The sequence below is a fragment of the Chlorocebus sabaeus genome, chromosome 10, assembly GCF_047675955.1.
Source record: "Chlorocebus sabaeus isolate Y175 chromosome 10, mChlSab1.0.hap1, whole genome shotgun sequence".
NCBI classification, from domain to species: domain Eukaryota; kingdom Metazoa; phylum Chordata; class Mammalia; order Primates; family Cercopithecidae; genus Chlorocebus; species Chlorocebus sabaeus.
The window spans coordinates 19,148,297-19,170,208 of NC_132913.1; the positions used below are offsets into that span (position 1 = coordinate 19,148,297).

General features: G+C 42.8%; 1 protein-coding gene across 4 annotated transcripts in view; it reads right to left on the reverse strand.

The window, feature by feature from the left end:
• NCKAP5 (NCK associated protein 5) overlaps window positions 1–21,912 on the reverse strand; it is a 983,546-nt gene that overhangs the window by 876,175 nt on the left and 85,459 nt on the right. Inside the window, exon 1 of one of the 4 annotated variants that reach the window (XM_073019624.1) lies at window positions 9,175–9,292. The exons of the other annotated variants lie outside the window; for them this stretch is intronic. The gene's annotated coding sequence lies outside the window, so the exon portion shown is untranslated. Of the gene's footprint in view, window positions 1–9,174; window positions 9,293–21,912 lie in introns of those variants that run through there. 4 annotated transcript variants of the gene reach the window in all.

Consider the following 21,912-nt stretch of genomic DNA (forward strand, 5'->3'; position numbering starts at 1 on the left):
GTTGTAAGAATTATATGAGATAATATGAACAGAAAGTACAATGGGGTCAGACACATCATACACATTTAATAAATATTGGGTTAAATCACTGCTGACTTTTTAAGAATTGCACAGCCTGGAGTGCAGTGGTGCAATCAGGGCTTACTGCAATCTGGAACCCTTGGGTTCAAGTTCTCCTCCAGTCTCAGCCTCCTGAGTAGTTGAGACTACAGGTGCACATCCATGCCCAACTAAGTTTTTTAAATTGTTTTTTTTTTTAGAGATGGAGTCTTATTATGTTGGCCAGGCTGGTCTTGAACTCCTGGCCTCAAGTGATCCTCCCACATCAGCCTAAAACACTGAGATTATAAGCCTGAGCCTCTCACCCAGCTACTGCTGAAATTACTACATTTTGTAGATGGGGAAATCATGCCTGACAAGGTTAAGTAATTTTCCCAAAGTCAGTAGAATCAGAACAGAGATCAGAACCCAGGGGTATCCAAGGATAAATGTCACATGGGTCAGAGCTGTAGTTATATGCCTTCCATTATACTGTCTGCATTAACTGACTCCAAAGATCCAATCCTGGTCTAATGTACCATGATGTCTCAGGAAAAGAATGTTTCACAGCACACAGGGCTCTCGAAAATCTCCAGCCCAACGTAGGAAACAAAAAGGCACATTACTAAGCTCAGGACATCTATCTGTTCCCACTCCTCTTGTCTTCATCAACGAGAGAATAAAACAAATCCTTGCCCATTTTCTTATTCATTTGCTCTCATACCTATAGAGCTCCCTTGGACAAATGCCATGAATACTGATTCTTGTACTATGGAGAATAAAGAAGTATTCACTTATTGAAAGTTAGGTATAAAACCCAACGCCATGCCTTTGTGCCCTGAGTCCACAGGCATTTTGACTGTCATGAGATTTGAATGTCATCAGATGAGGTATAAACATGAATGTTCTCATAGGTATAAAAATGGAGAAGAGAAAGTACTAATTTAAAAATCCAAAAACTTGTGTATATTCATCTATTCACCAAATAGTTGATGGATGCCTACTGTGGGCCAGCCACTGTTCCAGGTCCTAAGGTTACAACATCAAACAAAACAGACACAGGCTCTGCCTTTGTGGAACTTAACAGCCTATATGGGGAGATGTTCTTATCAAATAGTTGATGATATATTTAATTATACTGGTGATAAGTGCTATGAAAAACAGAGAGATGGAGCTACCAGAGTGTATCACAAGAAAGCATTCCCCAGCAAGTGTGGTTTAGGTTGAGAAGAAGTTGTACCCAGGAGGATAGAGTGGGAAAAAGAGAACCTTCCCCAGAAGGAGAGATGGGTAAGAGGAGCTAGAAACAAGCCAGCAGGTAGGAAGAGAACGGCTCTGCACTACTCTGCTCCTCCCCACCACTGTTTCCTTGACTAGAAAGTGGGTGTGATGGAGAACATGACATACCCTCAGTTCTCAGGGTCTAGCTTCTCTTTGCTGTGTTCAAAGTGAGGTCTTACCGTAGAGTGAGAAGATTCTTGTTCAGCTGCATAGAACAGAAAACCCACTTTTGTTGAGAGTAAGGCTCACCGAAATGCAGGCAGCAAGTATAAATTGTGCCTAGGTCAGGAGAGCCGTCATCTCTCTCCGCCACGTTCAACAGTCAATACTGGGTTCCCCAAAGGCTCAGAGCCCAGGGTCCCAACTCCAAAATAAATGTCCTAGAAAGATTTGATGACTAGGCCTCCACAGCCCTGGTCTGGTTGATGGTTTATTAATGATCTATTCAAATTCTCCAATTTCCTCTTCACAAAACAATGGAAATGAAAAGTTAAGATATCTAATTTTTCCTTATAGAAAGAAAAATGATGCACTTTAAAACAATCATTTTCACAGTTTTACTGCTATCAATCAGGAATCCTAGAAACAAGAGCTTCTTTAACAGGGTGGCTGTAACTGCTGGCAATTGGCTTATATGTGAAATTTTACTTAGTTTAACAAGGCCCTCTACTGGCAGTCTCCATGAACACCATCTCTAAAGGCAAAGTTTCACATTATTTTAAGTAAACTATTTTAACTACTCTCAATAACAAAGTATCTCACATTCCTGATTCTATAACTCTGGGCTGAAAGAATAAGTGGGGAGAAAATCAGGAAGGAAAGAAAGAAATGTCATTTTGAGCATTGATTTAGTGGTTCATAAAAATAATATTACATGACATATCATTTGCTTTCCTCTGATGAAGCTATACTAGATGTCAAAGGTGCTCAGAAAGGAAGGATATTTTTTACATTGAAATGTATTGAGTATTCGTGAGACTATAAAACCAAATCATGATTGCTATTTACCAACTACAATAAACCAGATCGTTTCTATTTACCCAAATATGAGTAATTGGCTATAATAAGAATAAAAAAAAACATTGGAGACAAGCATTTTAAATTGTTTCTGATATGGCACTACTAATAATTAACTTATTCTCCTTGGCAACTGACAAAAAAAGAACGTGGTGACTTGAGAATACAACTATTCACAGAAGATGAATGTTTTAAAAGGAGATTATATTTGACACATTTGTCAAAGGGCTGTTGGAGCAACTGGAAACTTCAGCTATAGGGTCTTAGAAAACTAAGTAAATTTTAAAAATGAGGAAATAACTTTGGGAAAAAAATGTTAACATAAAGATGTGATCACAATGATATGACTCAACGTAAACAACATTTGTAATCAAGACAAAAATAAGCACTATACATTGAATTAAAACTGCGATATAATTTTTTTTTTTTTTTTTTTTTTTTTTGAGACGGAGTCTTGCTCTGTCACCCGGGCTGGAGTGCAGTGGCCGGATCTCAGCTCACTGCAAGCCCCGCCTCCCGGGTTTACGCCATTCTCCTGCCTCAGCCTCCCGAGTAGCGGGGACTACAGGCGCCCGCCACCTCGCCCGGCTAGTTTTTTGTGTTTTTAGTAGAGACGGGGTTTCTTGAAGAATAGGGATGTTCCGGGAGGTACAAAAAGATACATGATAATCTACCATAATAATAAAGAAGTAGTACTTTGACATACATACCGAAACATATGATTTAGAAATATGACATAAAAACAGCTAAAAGAAAAGAGTTGCCTCGGAAGAAAAAAACCTCAGAAATGGGGTAGAGAGGGTGGTCCAAGAGATTGTAAGATTATATACATATATACACTCACATATATATACACGTATACAGAGAGACATATACTCAATGTTTGTATATATATGAGCATGTTAGAGCTATTGTTTAGTACTAATATTCACATATATATACACACAGAAATATAAACATTTTACTATTGTTTGATTTTCTAATTTATGAGCATGTATTACTTTGACTTTTCAAGTTGCTACAAAACCAGTTAGCAATGACAATGGAAACCATTTGAGAAATTCCTTTTGGGTTGGCCTGGATCAGTTCTATGTTTCCAGATTCGATTTGCCAAATGAAGCAAGTCGCCTTTATGGAGCGGTTTGTCAGACATGCATCCCGACAGTAACACTTGTTCCCACATTTCAGAACTAACAGCTCTTCTTTCAACACTGTAATATGTATCTGCCATATTATTATTCCCAGCCTATGCTCCAAAATGGGCTTTGGGACTTTCCTCTTTCCTCTTGAACTCAGTCCATTGGGCTTCTACAATGCATCCAAATTCTCCTCAAAGGAATCACTAATCCAGTAAAGTTGATTTCTAAAAGGAGAGATCTGGTATCTTGCCATGAAAATACCAAGATTAATTTATGTAACTATAGGGAAGTACCTTGTGTAATTGAGGCTTCCAAACTGACACGATACACTTCATTAGACAAGTATGTATTGGGGCATTGTAAACGTGTGGGTAATGTTCTATGTTTCTGAGAGATTTATTATTTCATCTATAAGGAAGGACAATTGGGAATCCAAAATTCCAAAGGCATTAAACCTTGTAGAGTTAGAGAACTGGAGAAAAATAAGGCTATAAGGTACTTTGTGTTTAACTGGGTCCATGACTTGCCAGAGTGTTCAGATTAAACCCTTCTGGCTATTTAAATCCACTTTCACAAAATACTACTATTTCCTTAGGTAACCATTTTTAGGGATCAACCAAATGGCCAACCATTATTTCTAATGTTTCTTTGTATCTAATCCCTGGATTACACTCTTGACCAAACTTTACTAGGCCTACCAAGATCCAAACCAAGAATGTAAATAATCTTGATGTTTAACCATAAACTTGGGCTACTCCACAAAAAGATTCAGGTCTAGCCAGGCGTGGTGGCTCATGCCTGTAATCCCAGCACTTTGGGTGGTCAAGGCGGGCAGATCACGAGGTCAGGATATTGACACCATCCTGGCCAACATGGTGAAACCCTGTCTCTACTAAAAATACAAAAATTAGCTGGTCATGGTGGCATGTGCCTGTAATCCCAGCTACTCGGGAGGCTGAGGCAGGAGAAGAGCTTGAACCAGGGAGTCAGAGGTTGCAGTGAGCTAAGATAATGCCACTGCACTCCAGCCTGGCAACAGAGTGAGACTGCATCTCAAAAAAAAAAAAAAAATTCAGATCTGAAATTAAAAGAAAAACAAAAATAGCAAAGGACTGGACATAGGCATTAGACACTTCAGAAAGACTAGAAAACGTGAATCACCAGTTTGACTGGCTGGCACATAGAAGTATTAATCTGCTATTCTACTCTGTCAGTGCAGTCAGTCAGGGGCAGATGTGAATGACCAAAACGTCATTGTAGGTGAATGTGAGGCTCACGAGGCCTCCATATGCAGAGAGCAGTAAAATGAAAGGTTAAGAGTATGTGCTGTGGGGTTGGGTACGGTGGCTCACACCTGTAATCCCAGTAGTTTGGGAGGCGGAGGCAGGTAGATCATTTGCGGTCAGGAGTTTGAGACCAGCCTGGCCAACATGGTGAAACCCCATCTCTACTAAAATACAAAAATGAGTTGGGTGTGGTGGCGTGTGCCTCTAATCACAGCTACTCTGGAGGCTGAGGCAGGAGAATCACTTGAACCTGAGAGGCGGAGGTTGCAGTGAGTGGAGATCATGCCATTGCACTCCAGCCTGGGCAACAAGAGTGAAACTCCATCTCAAAAAAAAAAAAAAAAAAAAAAAGTGTATGTGCTGTGGGTTCAAATCCTGCCTCCACCTCTTACTCACCCATGTGACTTGTGCACATTACTTAACCTTTCTGAGCATCAGTGTTTTTGCTTGGACAATGAATACAGTGATCATAATAAGATAGCATGAGCACAGAGTTTGTAAGTGTGCCTGGTATACAGTAACCACTCAATAGTGATTGCTGTTGGAAGAAAGCATTTTAAATCTGTTTTTATTGTGCCCATCAACCATGCATCCATACATTTTTTTCATTTATTGAGAACTCATTGTGTGGCAGGTGCTGAGATTACAAATTATACTTAAGATTACAAATATGGCAACTCAAATTTGGCAGCGGCCCTATTTCAAATTCACTAGAATCTAGTGGCAGCAGCAGAAGGTAAAGAAACGCTTTTAAAATGGAGCTATAAAGCGTAAGCATCCCAACAGAGTTTACATAGAATACCATGGGGTGTGACCGTTTCTTTATCTGAGAGAAGTAAGGGGGAGACAGAGCAGGGGACACTGTCAGATAAAACCAAGGAATGTGGAAGGACTTCAGAATGCAGGACCGCAATCTTCTCTCTTAAATGGGGAGGGAGACACCTGCTGAGGGAGGAGCACAGGCAAAGCTGGGACTCCAGAGTGAAACAAGGCTCACAGATGCCACTGTGGGAAAGGGTTAGGCACAGGGCAGGAGTCAAGTGGAAATGAGGGCATTCAGTGAGCAATATTCATCCGTCTCCTCACCAAGTCATTCCCTAAGGTCAGTGTCATGCATGGTGTTAAGTCTGGGGAGTCAGCTGGCAGGTCTGCCCTCGCGAGACACAGAGGCTGAAGAGGGGAACAGATGCACAGTGAGCCAAAGCGGATGGAGTTCCATGGTGCACAGGCACACCTACCTGTGGCGACTGGGATGTGAAAAGCTGCTCACAGGACAGGAGGTGCACGCAAGGTCTGGAGGATAACCTGAGTGTGTGGAGAGGCGCTGCAGGAGTACAAAGGTGTAGATGTGCTGAAGAACATACAAGCCCAGCATATTTCAGTAACAGAGAGCACCCCTTGGTAGCTAAGCCAGTAATTCCCATGGAAATCATCTGAGGAACTTTTTAACCACTGCTGGATCTGAATCCCACCTTAGAGGTCATGATTCAATCAGTCTGGGGTGGGATGTGGGCATCTGCAATGTAAATAATAACAGTAGCTAATACTCATTAGCACTTAATGTATGCCTAGCATTGTGCCTATTGTTTTAGCTACATTAAGATATCCAATGCTTCTCCAGCTTCCCATGAAGCAGGCACTCTCATTATCCACATTTTAAAGAGGAGACATTGAAATAGAAAAGTTAAGTGAATTAACCAGGATCAAAAAGCCAGCAAGTGGCGGAAGCAGGACTTGAGCCTGGGCAGCCCAGTTCCAGAGTCCAAGTCTTCAGTCACTAAGCTGTGCTGCATAGTGAAGACCCTGATGAGCCACAAGGCCCAGAATCCCCAAGACAGCTCTAAGTCCACACTGTGGAGTGGAGAGAAACGAGCCAGGGAAGACAGCCAGGCCTTACATCAAGAATATCCCTGTCTTCATGCTCAGAAGTCTGGCATCAAGGGCCTTCAACCATAGTGAAGAAGAACTTAAAGCCACTCAGCACAGTAATGTGATAATTTTGCCAACCAAGCACTGAGGCTTGGGTGTTTGAGGCAGGAAAATGGATATTTAATTCATTCATTTATTTAGCACAATACATTGAATAACTACTCTGTGCTAAGTGCTATAGCTATAAGAAGTATTATATAGCAAGTAGCCCTTGCTTTCGATGGAAAGAGGTATTTAACAATATGGCAAAGAGCTCCAGATCCCAGGGTCAAAAATGGCACAAGATACCATGACGGTCCAAACAAGTGAATCACCACTTGGACCTGGAGAGTCCAGGAAGGCCCCCCCACCCTAGGTAAGAATGTCAGGGGCAAGCAAGGCTCCAGAGAGAAGGGTAATGGACGGATGTATGGTATCTAGCTGAATACTGGAAACTGAGGTCCAGGCTGCAGCGAGAGAATGAAGTGGGAAGGAGGAATCAATGAAAAGGTGAAGAGAAGGTTCCATTGGAAGGAGGGGCCCTGAAGAGGAAAAGCAAAGCAAGCTGTGGCCCATAAGAAGAAGTCTGAGACTTGGAAGCAAAGCAGAAATACTGAGTATCAGAGTTGGGAATCACCTCAGGTATCCCAACCTGTACCCAGTGCAAAATGCCTTCTGAACTACTTCAGCTGCCGAGACTGCCCCATTTGCCTTTAGGCCATTCACTGTAAAATAATCACAGAGTTCTCTTTGGTTTGCTAGTGAAAACAATGAGGAACAGACACATTAAGAAATGTAATGAGAGCCAAAGACAAAATGAGAATGTTCTCTCTTTGCCAGACCACCTTCATCTGCACACCTGCACATAGCCCTGTTCCTACAAGAAGGCATAGGAACCACCTGTGGGCCCCATGTCTTTTTCAATCTTTAAGAACTTGAGAAGTGGGACACGTGCTGGAATGAACACGGGAGGCTCAATTTCTAGTTGTAGCTTTACCATCGTCTTACTGGGTGCTCTTGGACAAATCACTTCCTTGTGCCTCAATTTTTCTTCTGTAAAAGGATAACTTCATGAATAATTGGAAATCTGTTTTAGCAGCAAATCTCTAAAAGCAAAGAATTGCAAAGAGTACTGAGCTCTAATATACAAAACGTATCTAAGCCTAATGTGCTCTGATGGAAAAAGTGGAGCTGACAAAGAGGCAGGATGTTACCCACCTTAGGACTCCATGGAAAACAGTCAAATATTTTGAGGACTTTTGACACTGGCTTCTCACAATTCTGAGACTAGAGACAAGGAAAAGGCAGTGAAGGCTGTCACCGTGTTTCTGGGCTGGTGACAGAGCAGCTGAATTCAGGAGCAAGCCAGGCTCCTGAGTGAGTCATGGGGTTCACGTGCGGAGCTAACAGGCTAACAGCCACTTCTTGCCAGTCCGTGCAGCGGGCTGTCAGGTCTAGAGGGCAGGAACCAGCTGGGATTTGCTACTGGTTGCAAGAGGCTGAACTGCAGGCACTGAGGAGCATAGCTGGTAGCTTGAAGGACAGAAAGACAATTTTTCACAGGGCTCTTAAGCAGAACTCCCAGGTGGCAACAGAGACTATCCCACGGGCCAGCCGGTGCAGGTGGGATAAGAGGTTCCTGTCCAGGTTGGCGGCACACGTGAAGCTCACTCTTCCTATTTAAATCCCAGAGAGTATCTGGAGAGTTTTAAAGAGCCCTGAGGCAGGCAAAAGAGACCACGTGGATTTTGTATACTAAACTAGCTGAGCGTCAAAGTTTGCCTTTTTCCGTAGTACATTAACTTGGGTTCCAACTCAGAAGACAAGTCAGAACACTGAACATTTCTCCAGATACTCAATGCGAAAAGAATCCAAATAGAACCAGTTTCAATTTCAAAATATTTTTGATACATACACATTCCTGAGGATGAATGAGCCTGTGAGAGTGTGTGTGTGTGTGTGTGTGTGTGTGTGTGTGTGTGTGTTTGGGGAGAGGGTATAGGTAGGAGGGGATGAGAGACCATAAACATTAACATGCACATACTAGAAATCTATAAACCACAGAAAGAATCAGAGACAAAAAGTGGCTTTCTCCCTGCAGCCTACCAGCTCATGAAAAAACAGCCTTCACAGTTGTCTGCTAAACTTTCTAGATCAACCTAATAGTTTTTTGGTGGGTTGGTATTTCTTCAAAAAACAAAACAAAACAAATGAAAAACCAAACCGGACCTCCCTACAGAGGCAAATGAGGATTAGCCATTCAGTGTCTCCTTATCATCTGCATCCTGGTGTTTGTTCTCAGAGACAAGGGGTCCTCTACCCCTCATTCCAGGCCACTTTAGGGCCCTATAGTTACTTAGAACAAACGCATACTTGCTGTGACAGCCGAGAGAGCCTGAAGAAATATGTAAACATCATCATCTCACTTTAGAAGGAAAACAAGCTGTATAAATAAGAAAAACTGTTACAAGAGTTTGACAAAAAAACAATCCCAACAGTCTTACTTTTAGTTAGCTCTTCAGTCAACACATATCACAGTCCTGGAGACAGACACAGGAACTGCAACACCTCTCTCCAGCTAAAAAGTTCCTCCCGCGGTTGGTTATCCTCTGTTTATTTTTGAAGCATTCAAAGGCCACGCTAAGAGAACAGACTCGGTTTTCCTGAACATCCGCAGCGGCTGGGAAGTCCTGCTGTGAGTCCGGAGCAAGTTTGCGGAGACTTGCTCCCTGCGCTGCGGCTCCGTCGTTGCTCCGAGCTTGTAAATACAAGCTCCGTGGACAAAGTCCCAAATGACATCACTGGCAGCTGCTTATTGTTGAGTCTTTATTAACTGACTGTCAAAAAGAAAGGAGGGGGTGGGGAGCAAGAGTATCTCTTCTGCAGCGAAATCGGCATCTTGGAGTGGATTCCAGTTATACATGCGTAAATAATCCCATTGATTCACATTTTTGAGAGCTTGGCCTCTTTCAGGTCCGAAAAAGACAGAGAATCGCCTCCATCTGGATATTTCCACTGGAATAGCCGGAGACCTGGAGGAAAAGTTTGAAGTGCCAGCACAGTCCTACCAAATTGCTTACCCACCTGTTTCGAGTCAGCTTCAGAGCTTGATCATTCATGAATATATGAATCCTGGTTGTGTCTTACATTGCTTAATTATTTTTATTGTGCTATATACACCTGGCTGACATTTTTCCTAGATAGATTGTCTTGGGTGCAACTCCTTTTAGATATATACTAGTTTCTCAGCTTGGAGTAGGAGGAAGGGATCCTTGAAATCACAGCAACATTTTGTGTGCATTTGCAAATATGCACATTTTCTTTTCCTGAGAAGAGTGCTGGAGGCTTTCTTTTGATTCTCAAAATGTTAACCACCCACCTGCACCACCCCCAACACTCCAAAAAACAAACAAATAAGAATCTGTGCCAAGTCTGTCTAATAATCCCACAGAACACTGTAAACCCCACTCACTTGCAACTGTGGGAATAAAAGTGGGCCCTTTCTCCCCTGTTTTCCACTCTCTCATGGAATCTCTTTTCTGTCTGTTGGTTCTTACAGTTTTTACAGTTATGTCCCCTCCCACCCCTAGCCCCCACCTAGAGAAATTCCACAGATCCAACACTGAGTCTCTGCCACGAAGCCCGAACACTCCAGCCCACTGTTTTCCTTCCTTCCTCTGCACTGCTATAACGATGCTTACTATTTATATTTATTTGCTGCTTTTTATATACTGACTAGTATTTTTAGTTTGTTTTTTAGCCATCTGTGTTCTGTCTCCCCAACTCAGTTTGAAAGGTCTTTGAGGGCTGCCTTGTAAGTGTTATTTGATGATACCTAAATCACTTGCCATAGTGAATCCTAAACAGAAATGTGGGAGGTGGAGGGTGAGCATTAAGGGCGGAGACAGGAACAAAGTTAGCTGATTCGGTGGCATGGAGTGTATGTTTAGATTAAGCTCTCTCCCTGGCCTTGGAAAACAATGACCTCACATCTCACCACCCCCAGCAGATGCTCACTGCATGTCTGAAAATGATTTCCTCAAAGAGCAGCAATTAGTTATTGATTTGGTCAGGTCCCAAGACCCCAATATATGCTACTTTCATGTGGGAAATAGTTAAAGACAACACAAATTTTGTATGTCATTGATGGGTCTTCAATGAGCACCCTGTTAAGGGAAAGTAAATTAGAAGTACCTAAAGATTTTACAAGTACAAACCCTTAGACCCAGCAATTCCACTTTTCCATAGTGATCCCATAAATACACTCCCAAAAGAGCACAAAGATATAAGCACAAGAATGTTCTTTGCAGCATTATTTGTAAGCCAATAAAAGGGAGACTAATATTCATCAATATGAGAAAACAAAAATGGAGGTAACTGAGTATACTGACGTGGACAGAAGTAGGTGCTCGCTTACTGAGTGGATAAAGCAAGGTGCAGTATAGAATGTGGCATACTAAACAGGAAAAAATAACTTTGCATAGGATGAGAGGAATTATATAAATGATTAACAGTGGTCACCTTCAGGAAAAAAGGTGGAAGGAACTTTCACGTTTATATGTTTTGTGTGTGGTTTGACTTTTTTTTTCAATGATCATGTTTCATTTTTGTTATTAGAAATAATAATAAAAATACTTGATGGTACAATTTTCAAAAGAAACCTCAAAAAGAAACCTTGCTATTTCTTCACTAAATGTCTGACCTATAGTAGCTGCTCATGAAAGAGGTATTGATTGAATGAATGTTGATGGAGTTTCTCCCAGGATGCAATGGTATGTGGGAGTGGAATAGGGTTGAGAAGAGGGAGACACAGGCACTAGTTTTCATTTCTGATCCAAGGACCCACCCCTTTCCCCTTACATTTGAGCACTGATTTAAAGACCTCTTAGACTCTGTCCACCTTCAGAAATGATTAAAGTTAAGTGCTCAGAACATAAAGTGCTGACCTTTTCCTTCTGCAATCCCTGTTTGACAAATGAAGTTTTAAGGTAAGACAAGTGTGAGCCGCTTCGGTTCAGTTTCCTGGGTGCTAGTAAGCACTGGAGCGACAAGTCAGAAAGCTGGTAGGGGCACAGGTGTGACCAGCTCCTTGTCATGGCTAGTCTAACATTAAGGAAATCTCCAGGCGGAGTTTAGAAAGTGCTAACCCACAGTGGGTCTGCGGAGCTTTATTAAGAGGGGACTTCGGCTTTCTTCAGTGGCTGGGAGTGATGGTGTAAAACCCAGCCCTGTGTACGTGCTATACTACCTACCAGGCCTTTATATTGGAAACTCGCAGGCATACGCCATACATTAGAGCCTATGTTTTTCTTTGGGGGAAAAAAAAGTCCAAGAAAAAGAATGACTGAAAATTTCCACCAAGGTGGGATAGATTTTTCAAAGCACTATTTCCATTCCTCTAGAGAAAGCATACCCAATTCTTGTCTTACTTCATAGTGAAAAGATATCTTATGTCCATAATAGTTTCAAGAAAAGGAAAGCACAGCCCATGTTTCCTGCACATTTTTATTTTTTTTATGGCCCACATATTATAGGAACCTGAGGCCAGATTCTGTTTAATGCACTTTTGGAGCCCCTTGGGTGTGATCCAGGTCATACCTTCCCAAGCGAGAGTTAAATACAAGTATTTAGCTAGACTTACAACTTAGTATAAAAAACAAAAGAGGGGAAAGGTGGGGGTAGGTGAGGGAAAGGCCATCCTCACCGCTTCTACCTACTAGGTGATTGTGAATGCTGCTGCCAAAACTCCCCCCACCTGCTGAGCGGTGCCTGCCCACCTCCTGCACACCTGTAGTCCTGCGCTCAGGTAATGTCCTCTCTCCCTGAGGCCTGGCAGAAGGACAGCTGGGCGGCATTATAACAGGCACATATATGACTATTTACCTGATCATTTTCTTAAATGTCTTATGCTGGTTATTTTTATTATGTGAATAAGTGTTTTCTGTCTTAAACTGGAAAATTCCTGAAGTCAGAGATGGCAATCAGATCGGCATAGATTAAAAAACAGCCAAAAGGTCTCTTAAAACTGCTTAGTGGTGATGTCTTGTATTACAAGGGACCTACAAGGACCATGATCCCAGGCACAGTTTCTAGCTCCAGCGTCTGAGTCTGCCACTCCCCCGTGCTCATAAACAACTGCCCCTTCTTCAGCATTTCCATGTGCCATTGGCTTTCAGTGCATCATCTAATTTACCCTTAAAATAACCCAGTGAGGAGGCGGAGGTTGCCGTGAGCCAAGATGGCACCACTGCACGCCAGCCTGGGCAACAAGAGTGAAACTCCATCGCAAAACAACAACAACAAACAAACAAACCGGTGAGTTACACACTATTATCTTCACTCACCTTTCACAACCAAGAAAACTGAGGCCCAGGAAGATACGTTCCTGAACTAATTTGAATCTGATCACACAAACAGTCAGTGGTAGATCCAGAATTTCAACTCAGGTCTGTCTGACCCTCCAGTGTCCTAAGGAGCCCTGGAGTCCTCTGAGGATGATAAATATTGAACAAGAAGTTAGTAAACTAATATAAATAGTGGTAGCTTGGAATAAGAAGCATGTGGCCACCATTAAAACACCTGGGTCTGATTGCTATATGCAGATACACGCCAGTGGGCATTCAACAGAGCTTCAGATGTCAACCCCAAACCCATGTGTCTTCCGCTCCTTTATGTAAGAGCCAGCTCCTCTGCTTGGCTCTTCCAAGAGAAGATAAGTCATAGGTCTGAAAGACAAGTGCAAAGAACATGGGAATCAGACTCACAGGCTTAGTCCTAGGGCATTACTGTGGAGTAAATTCTCCATACCCTTGGAGATGGGCAAGATCCAATTGCAGGATGGCGAAAATATTGGCAGTGGGGGGAATTCAGTATGTTTGTTGCCTGCTTCCCTTTACACTGAGCCTTCAGTAATGGGTATTTTCTGCTTCAGTACCTGTGTCTTCTCCTGGAGCTCATCGTTCTACCAGGGCTTAAGAAACAGCCTAAGGCCATCCAATCTGCTTCCCATTGGGAAGCACAGGAAATTTTACAAAGGGCAGCACAGAACATCTCAACATTCATCAAACAAACTGGCATGGTGTTGAGAGTGTGAGTCTCAAGGTCTTGAGAACCCTCGTGTTTAGAATGTGACCCATGCCATTCTCACACATATGGTCCTCAGACCATATTTCAAGAGGCACTGGTTTAAACAAGAGAAGCAAATAGATGGCCCTCTTGTCTACCATCATACATTGATAAAGATCATGGAGTTTTGTCCAGGTTCTTTAGGAAGGAGTCCTGTGACCAATTAGAAAATTCTTGGTAACCACAACTTACAATATATCATATTTGACACAAAGTTGGTATACAAAGTAAAACTTAGAAAAGACAAAACAGGTGCCACATTGAGGGCCCCAAACACATAGTGGAATAAAGACATTTATAGGCTTTAATCACTGCAGATGTTATGGTAGCCCTCTTACATAAATCAAACAAAAACAAGACAAAACCATAAAGTGAGCGTAAGGAATTCCAACAAAGTTCAGATTACTCCCATAATGACTGCTTTGATGCATTTCATGATATATCAAATTTCAAACTTACAAATGCTATTTTTCTTCGTGAGAGGAGTGAGGGCTGCCTCCTGGTGCCCTCAACACACGTATATTCTGTCTATTTGGTTGTTGACATTATTGCAATACCAAGGACCTTTGGCGAGGGGGCTGATATACCCTACATTTGCTAGAAGAGGAGGTGAGGGGAGAGATGTAAAGTTTCACGTACTTAGAGAATCTACCTGGAACCTGCCATGTAATGAGGTGTTAGCCCACCGTCCCTTTGCTTTTTCACCAGTGTAGGCTCTAGGCCCAGCCCAGGGAGGCACAGTGAGGGTTAACGTGCGAAGGCACTGGAAGACTCTTCATAAAAGACCCTATATAAGTATAAAGTATCACCGTGAAGTTGGAGGATTTTATTTCAGCCTCCTCATTGTGTTGTTGACAGTACATACTGTGAGATTGACATTTTTAACTTCTTTGCTTGCCCTAAATAAAAAGTGCTGAGAAAGAGGAGGTGGGAAAAGGGAATGAGTGTGGGGCGCCTTCTCCTGACTTTGATTTTACACAAATCCAATGCACAAAATTATAGTCCAGTTTGCAAGCTGGGGTCCAGCAATACTACTTTAAGGATTTATGTAAATTCATTAAACTACAACATGCAAGTTGCATTCCTTTTAACCTGTGAACAGAGTCTGCCTGGAACCAGAGCCTGGGGGAGGCAGGGGATGTGACTGTGTGGAAACTGAGAGTGCAATGAATTTTGTGGCCCGTGATTGTCTAAATAAATACACTCTGAGTCCAATTTTCACCAGATTCTGGGAGGCCATTAAAATCAGTTGATAATACTAAGAAATGGAAGAGGATAAGAAAAGGAAGAGGATGGGGACAGCCACTGACTTTCCCCTGTGTGAAACCTGGCTTATTGTAATTAGCACCTGCCATAATGCTAGCCCTGAATGGTGTTGACAGTGGGTTCCCTGTAGTCCCTAAAACACACTGACGCTTGATGCATAATAGCCCCTGACCCCACCAGATCATAATAGTCCCTGGCGACCACCCTCGGATGGGATGAGAAGCTCCAGCAGATAACATGCAAAGATGCCCCAGGGAGGAGGCAGGGATGCTCTGCTTTTCCTTGGCATCCCCAGGGAACAGACTCTTCGGGCTCTGGTGGCCCTGCCTGCATTTGCCCAGATGGCCAGCAGAGCCCTGGGCTGATTACTCAGCCAGCCCCTGAGTTCCTCCTTTCATATTGGGAAAGCCTTTTAGTTAAAAAGACAAAAGTGGGAATGGTGGCAAGGAAGGTGGCTCAGGGGTCTGCTGGAGTGGGCTGGAGGTGCCTTTTCTTCTGTCCTTTTTTTTCTTTTTTTTTTTTTTTGGAAGCACACACAAAAGCACACACATAATATAAATTCTTTGCTCTGATCACCTGGTATTTTAAGCTCCAGAAACAACTTATTTTTGTGGCAAATATGCTTCAAGGGCCCTTTAGAAAAGGCATCCTTACAGATCAGAGGAAGAGTGAGTCAGCCCTAACCCAACAGTCTGTTCCTAACCCAACTGCCCTGGAAAGTCAACAGAAATGGCAGAAATGGGGTAGGGGCAGCCAGAGGAAAGTTGCCAGCTCAGGTGCAAAGAACACCTGTCCAGGCACAGCGTCAGGGCTCTAGGGGTGGGCAAGGCTGAGCTGCAGCTGTAGGCTTTTCCATGTCCAGGGTGGGGACTGCTCCCTTGCCTGGGTCTGACAAAGAGAGACTGGTCATCAACCAGGCAGCCACAGTTCATGTTTACTCTTTCTCCCAGGAAAAGAAATGCCTGTGCTTTCTCCAAATTCTCAGGCAAAGCCTACTGTGGTTTGGAGAAATGGTCGTTTGTCCAAGAAACCACAGTACTAGAATTCTCTGTACTTTCCCTGAGACATCAGGAAAGTCTAAGGGACCCAACTCTGGTCTATCAGGTAGGAGCTTCTTGGCTCTGCTGTCACTGCTGGCTTAAACTTTATACCTTAAATAAATCCAGGGCTATTGATCTGAAACACATCGAACCTTTTCCAGGTACAATAACCATTGTTCAACCTACAAATCTACTGGATTTGGGAAATTATTTTAAATGACAGCCTTCTATTAACAAAGGAGACTGACCATTCAATTTATCAGTTGCCACTTATTATTTTGACTGATTATAAGAACATGAGTTCTATTGGTTAGGGTTATGAGAAGTTATTGTTAGCTTCCACAATTTCAAGCATTCCATATTTTGAAATCGCTTTCTGAATACATATAAAAATGATACATTTCTTATTTTATAAGAAAAGTGCAAGACAGTATAGTAAGGAGGCTTTTGAGTGTTACAATAGCAATAGAATACATTTGAAATGAAGTCTTAGGTTCCATTTGGTTCCATAAACAGCCCAGAGGGTGATGTCCCTGGGTGATGTCCTACAGCACATCCTACCAGCCCTCTCCTACTGCTGCTGGCCAAATCGTCAGTGAAATTGCAGACAGGGCTGGATGAACTGAATTAAAGTACATTCTTCTTTCCCTGTCCAGCTCATCCCTTATTGACTCCTGAGCTCTTCTGACCTATAGTAACCATCTGATCTCTTCACGATACACACGGGCTTATGTGTTCACATTTGCTTTTTGTAGGCCATTCCTACGCCAAGACAGACTGTGGCCACCTTGATTCAGAGACCCTCTTCTATGCCTCCATAGTTCCCTCCATGCTGGTGTGGTGCTAGGTATGTATAGCTGTGTAGTTAAACAGGTTTATTCCAACTAGAAAAGGAGATGTAAAGTCATAGTAGGCCTAAAAGGTAAGGCAAAATAGGTAGATTTGATGCAACACGGGCTTCCAGCTACAGACTTGAATGGGGGATGAGGAAGTGGGAAGGCAAGGCTCCAGGGCCTAAAGTCCAGAAACTTGGCTGCCTCTCTTTTCTTTGTTCTTCCCATTCTTTTTATCTTCAGCTACTCCTCTTCCAAGTCACTTGTTTAATAAAGATTGCCATATCTGCCTGCTCTCCTAGAGGCAGTCAGCATCACTTAATAGTGGTGAAAAATACATGGGGTGTCCCAGAAAATAATATATTACTGTGTAACGAATGGCAGGTAAGCTTGAAGCCTACGTGAGTCCACTAATCTTTGAAATCATTAATTTGTAACTTATGATTGAATGTGCTCATTCATTCACTGAGTCATTCACCAAACATTATATGGAACAGTGTACAATTTATACCACAAATCCTCAGTGCAAACATACAGTGCTTCAGACTCTATGTATATTTTGCAATCTGAATGCCTATAGAACATTCTGTGAGTGTCTACTGATTGGGAGACACAATTGAAAAATACATTGAAATATTTCCACCTGTTTTCCGATAAAAAAATAAAGTCAAAGCGTAGGCACTGTTTGTCTGAATGATAGGGGATAACTAAGATTGTACAGAACTGGAAAAGTTAGGACAATCTGAAAATAAAGTGCAGCTAATTGAATATGATACAGTAATCTCTTGGATACAGAGAATTCAGTTATTAGTGGAAACCCAGTTCATCAATGGAAATGTAATTGTTGACAGAGCATGAACTATGATTGATATGAGGTCAGAAAGTCCAAAGGTCACAGGGTTAGTGACTCATATTAGGTTGTCAGAGCCTTTCCTGTAATACACTCCACACTAGGAAAGCAGAGTGATTGGAACATGCTCTCCTTTCATCTTAGAGATGAGACCAGTTTCCACCTAAGCCTCTGGTATTTGGACTTGGGCCGGTAAGGCAACTCATAGAAATGCATTCCCAGAAGCAGGGAACCTCCCCACCCCCGACATCAAACTTCCAAACCAACACCAAATGATGTCCAGTCCCCAGGAGAGACTCATCTCACCCTAGGAGGGGGCAGTGGGTAATATGCCCAGGGCTTCCTGCTAACTTTGGCCCCCGGGACTGCTGAAGCATGCACCACCCCTGTGGTGAGAGAGAAGGAAGAAAAGAAGGAAAGGACATTCTAGAATTGATGTGGTGAGGGTGTGGGTAGAATGAAGTTGCCCAGGGTTGTGCTGTAATATACATGAGTATAAAAGCACCCGGTCTGGCCTTGGAGACAGGGACTCCAGGAAGACCCCTATAGCATTGTAATGTTCGGGTGCATTTTCACATTTAGCTCGTTCGCTCCCTACATGTATTCCCTATTTTACCATTATTTCCCTGTTCTCAGCAGTTTGTTCCAAATAATTTTCTCTTTTAATTCATTGCCCTCATGTTCAATTTCCTTTTGATCTGTAGGTATCAGCGGCCAAGTATATGTGAAGTACTGTCTCTGTTCCCTGTCACTCTTAACTAGATGGAAAAACAACTGCTCAAGGTTTCCAAACCCTCTCCCCATTCATTTATTCCATGGCTTCAGTTGTGACCCTTCGAGGTGGCTTGGAAAAGGCTTCATAGTAAACCGCCTAAGAAGACCCAGCTCCAGCACTGAAAGTCAAGTGTCCTTTCCTTCTGGGCAAAGCAAAATGGTTGGTCACCCTAAGCCTACTACAATTTCTATTAGCAACTTCTCAAAATCTCAAAAATAAGAAAAAGAAAATCTAATGGAAACAGTGTGCTCCTATACTAGTTGCCTAAAACCATCTAATTGCCTCTAATAGCCCCTCACATGTAAAGATTCTGTGTGGCTTCCTCTATATCTTGCTGACCCCAGTTCCTATGGTAACATAAACCTCTGCTGCATTCATTTCCATTTACCTCGCCACCCTCCCTTTCTTCAGCATCATCCGTTACCCTTGCGGCAACCCCATCTATCACCCCATCGATCCCTGAAAAAGAGATTTGGTCAAATTGCACAGTCTTTACAAAGTGATGCTGTGTTGAGCCTTCCTGGGTGAGCGCAACCTTTCAGCCTGGAACTAACCCTGGGGAAGATGCAGACATGCACAGGCCCCTTAACAGGGAGCAGGGAGCCTCCAGCTGCCAGCTCCCTCAGGCTTTGCGTCACCCAAGGACCCTTCTTCGCCAAGTGGCCCACAACTAGTTACTGATCCATGTAGGAGCATAAAGGCCAAGAAATTCCAGACTGATCCCAGTCACTCCAAGGCGCCATACTCACTCCACAGCATCCTGCAGGGTTGGCTGTGGCTCTGTCGCTTCTGACCCCAATGCACGTCTTCTATGTTCAGTCCTGAATTATTCCCCTCCCTCCCATGGATGTTTCTTCTTAAACAATATACAGCAATGTCCTTATTCAATCAATACGCAGACTCATTTCAGTGTCTACTTCTAGAGAACCCAGTCTGCGTCATGACCTCAAGAACTTTAATTACAAAAAGGAGAAGTTTGGTTTCTCCTGAGCCCACAGTAAAATCTGTTTGTTTTTAGATAACTGGAACACTGAATCATGGTAAGAAATTAAAATCTGGAGAGCTATACGACGAGCTCTGGTAACCCAACAGATAATCTGTTCTTAAGAAACACACACTTGGCCGGGCGCGGTGGCTCAAGCCTGTAATCCCAGCACTTTGGGAGGCCGAGAGGTGTGGATCACGAGGTCAGGAGATCAAGACCATCCTGGCTAACCCGGTGAAACCCCGTCTCTACTAAAAAATACAAAAAAACTAGCCGGGCGAGGTGGCGGGTGCCTGTAGTCCCAGCTACTCGGGAGGCTGAGGCAGGAGAATGGCGTGAACCCGGGAGGCGGAGCTTGCAGTGAGCTGAGATCCGACCACTGCACTCCAGCCTGGGTGACAGAGCCAGACTCCGTCTCAAAAAAAAAAAAAAAAAAAAAAAGAAAAGAAACACACACTTAAAGCAGGGCAGAGTAGCAGCTTAGAAAATTAAATAACATATATAAGGCCAGGTAATAATAACAGTAACCATAATGCTCATAAACATTTGGATAGCACTTAGGATGTGCCAAACACCTTTCATAGCCCTTTAAATATCTTAACTCATTTAATCTTCACCATGATCATATGAGTCAGGTCCTTTCATTATCCTGTTTTACAGCGAGGAAACTGAGGCACATACAGGTTGAGTAATTTGCCCAAAATTGCACAGCTAGTGAATGGGCAGAGCTAGGGTTTCAAACTCTAGCAACTGGCTCTAAAGTCTCCACCAAACTGTAACTGTATGCTAATGTAGGGTATGTACTCTGACTACAGACATATAATGAAACTAAAGAACGAAGTTGGACAGTAAGTGAGAAATCAAGCAATCAAGAATCTGGAGACGTAGAACTCAAAGAGTCAGGTCAAAATGGGACATGAGAAGAGTGAATCACAGCAGAGACCTTGATTCTCTGGCTGGATTCTGGCCCAGACTCCACCTTTCCTTTGCAGGGCAGGAGGCCAGTTGAGGGTTGGCCAGCATAGGTCTGCATGTGAGGGCAGATAAGTAGGTGTCCCAGGATAGAATAAAGGATTTAGATGCAGGAATGCAGACAGGTTTTGACAGAGATAGGAAATAAAACTGACTCAGTGGAAGGGAAACAAGCAATAAGATTCATATCCTCATCCAACCCACGGCAATAAACACTGCCCTCCATCTTCAACAGGTTGTATCAATATTTCGATAACATTCCTTTTTCCTTAAATAAGGAAATCCTCTGTGTTAAACTGAGGTATACTCAGGCCCAATTTCAACCCCCCATGTTAATGTCCCTGTGGGTATCACATATGTACCTTTCTCTCCCCATTATAGTTCTACCCTGCAAACGTAATTCCTTAAATTCCCAACAAATAGGATTCATAAATACATAAATATTTTTGGCTTTCATACATGTCTACACAAAAACATAGAGATGATTGTTTTCTTTTCCTTTTATTCAACAGTGGTGCTGCAGAGAAGCTAGACAAACCAGTGGCCCATCACTAGCACATCAATCCATAGGTACAGGGTAAGTCACAGATTGTTCCCTGGTACTCAGGAGGCTACTGTCTCCCAGCTTCCTTTCGGGAATTGTTTCCTCATCCATGAAGTTACTGCTAAGTTGGGATAACCCAGGTCACTACTGCTTCTTGGAGATTAATTTTTAAACCCCATTCTACCTCCTGACTCTCTGCAGGAGAAAATAGAAAAAAAGACAGAGATAAATAAAATTTTAAAAAATCCTATGTTGCAAATTATTTATACTTCAAGTCTTTGGTGAAGCAGGATCTAAATCCCTGTACCTCTGGCTTCTCTGAGCTCTGTGTATTATTCAGATGGCTGTGGAAATTGAACCCCAGGCTAAAGGCATAGAAGGGAAAATAGCTATTTTCTCTTTTACCATGGAAACCCTCTGCACCATGGGGTGCTAAGAAGAAATGAACAGCTTTAATAACTTGGGGGATGTCTGCCTCTACCTAAGCCAACATAATGGAGTTATGGTGTAGTATAAATCATGGGTGTCTAATTCAGGCTGCCTCTCAAGGGCTCAGGGAAGCCTCGTACTCACTTAGAACAAATCGGCATGGTTTATTCCCTAGACAAATTAAGCATTTCCCCCACAAGCTTTAATCACCTCTGAGTACCCTAGAAGAGGCAGTGCACAGGTCCTCAGAGAGAACATTTGTGGATGGACTTTGGTTTTGCATGTGACGCTTCCATCCCAAATACAAAAAGATGTTCATTATTTTGGAAGATTATGTCTTACGAATGTGTATTCGGTACAAAGTTTCTCTCTCTCGCTCTCTTTGGAAGAGAGTTTTGGAAACAAATAGCTGCAAACTCAATA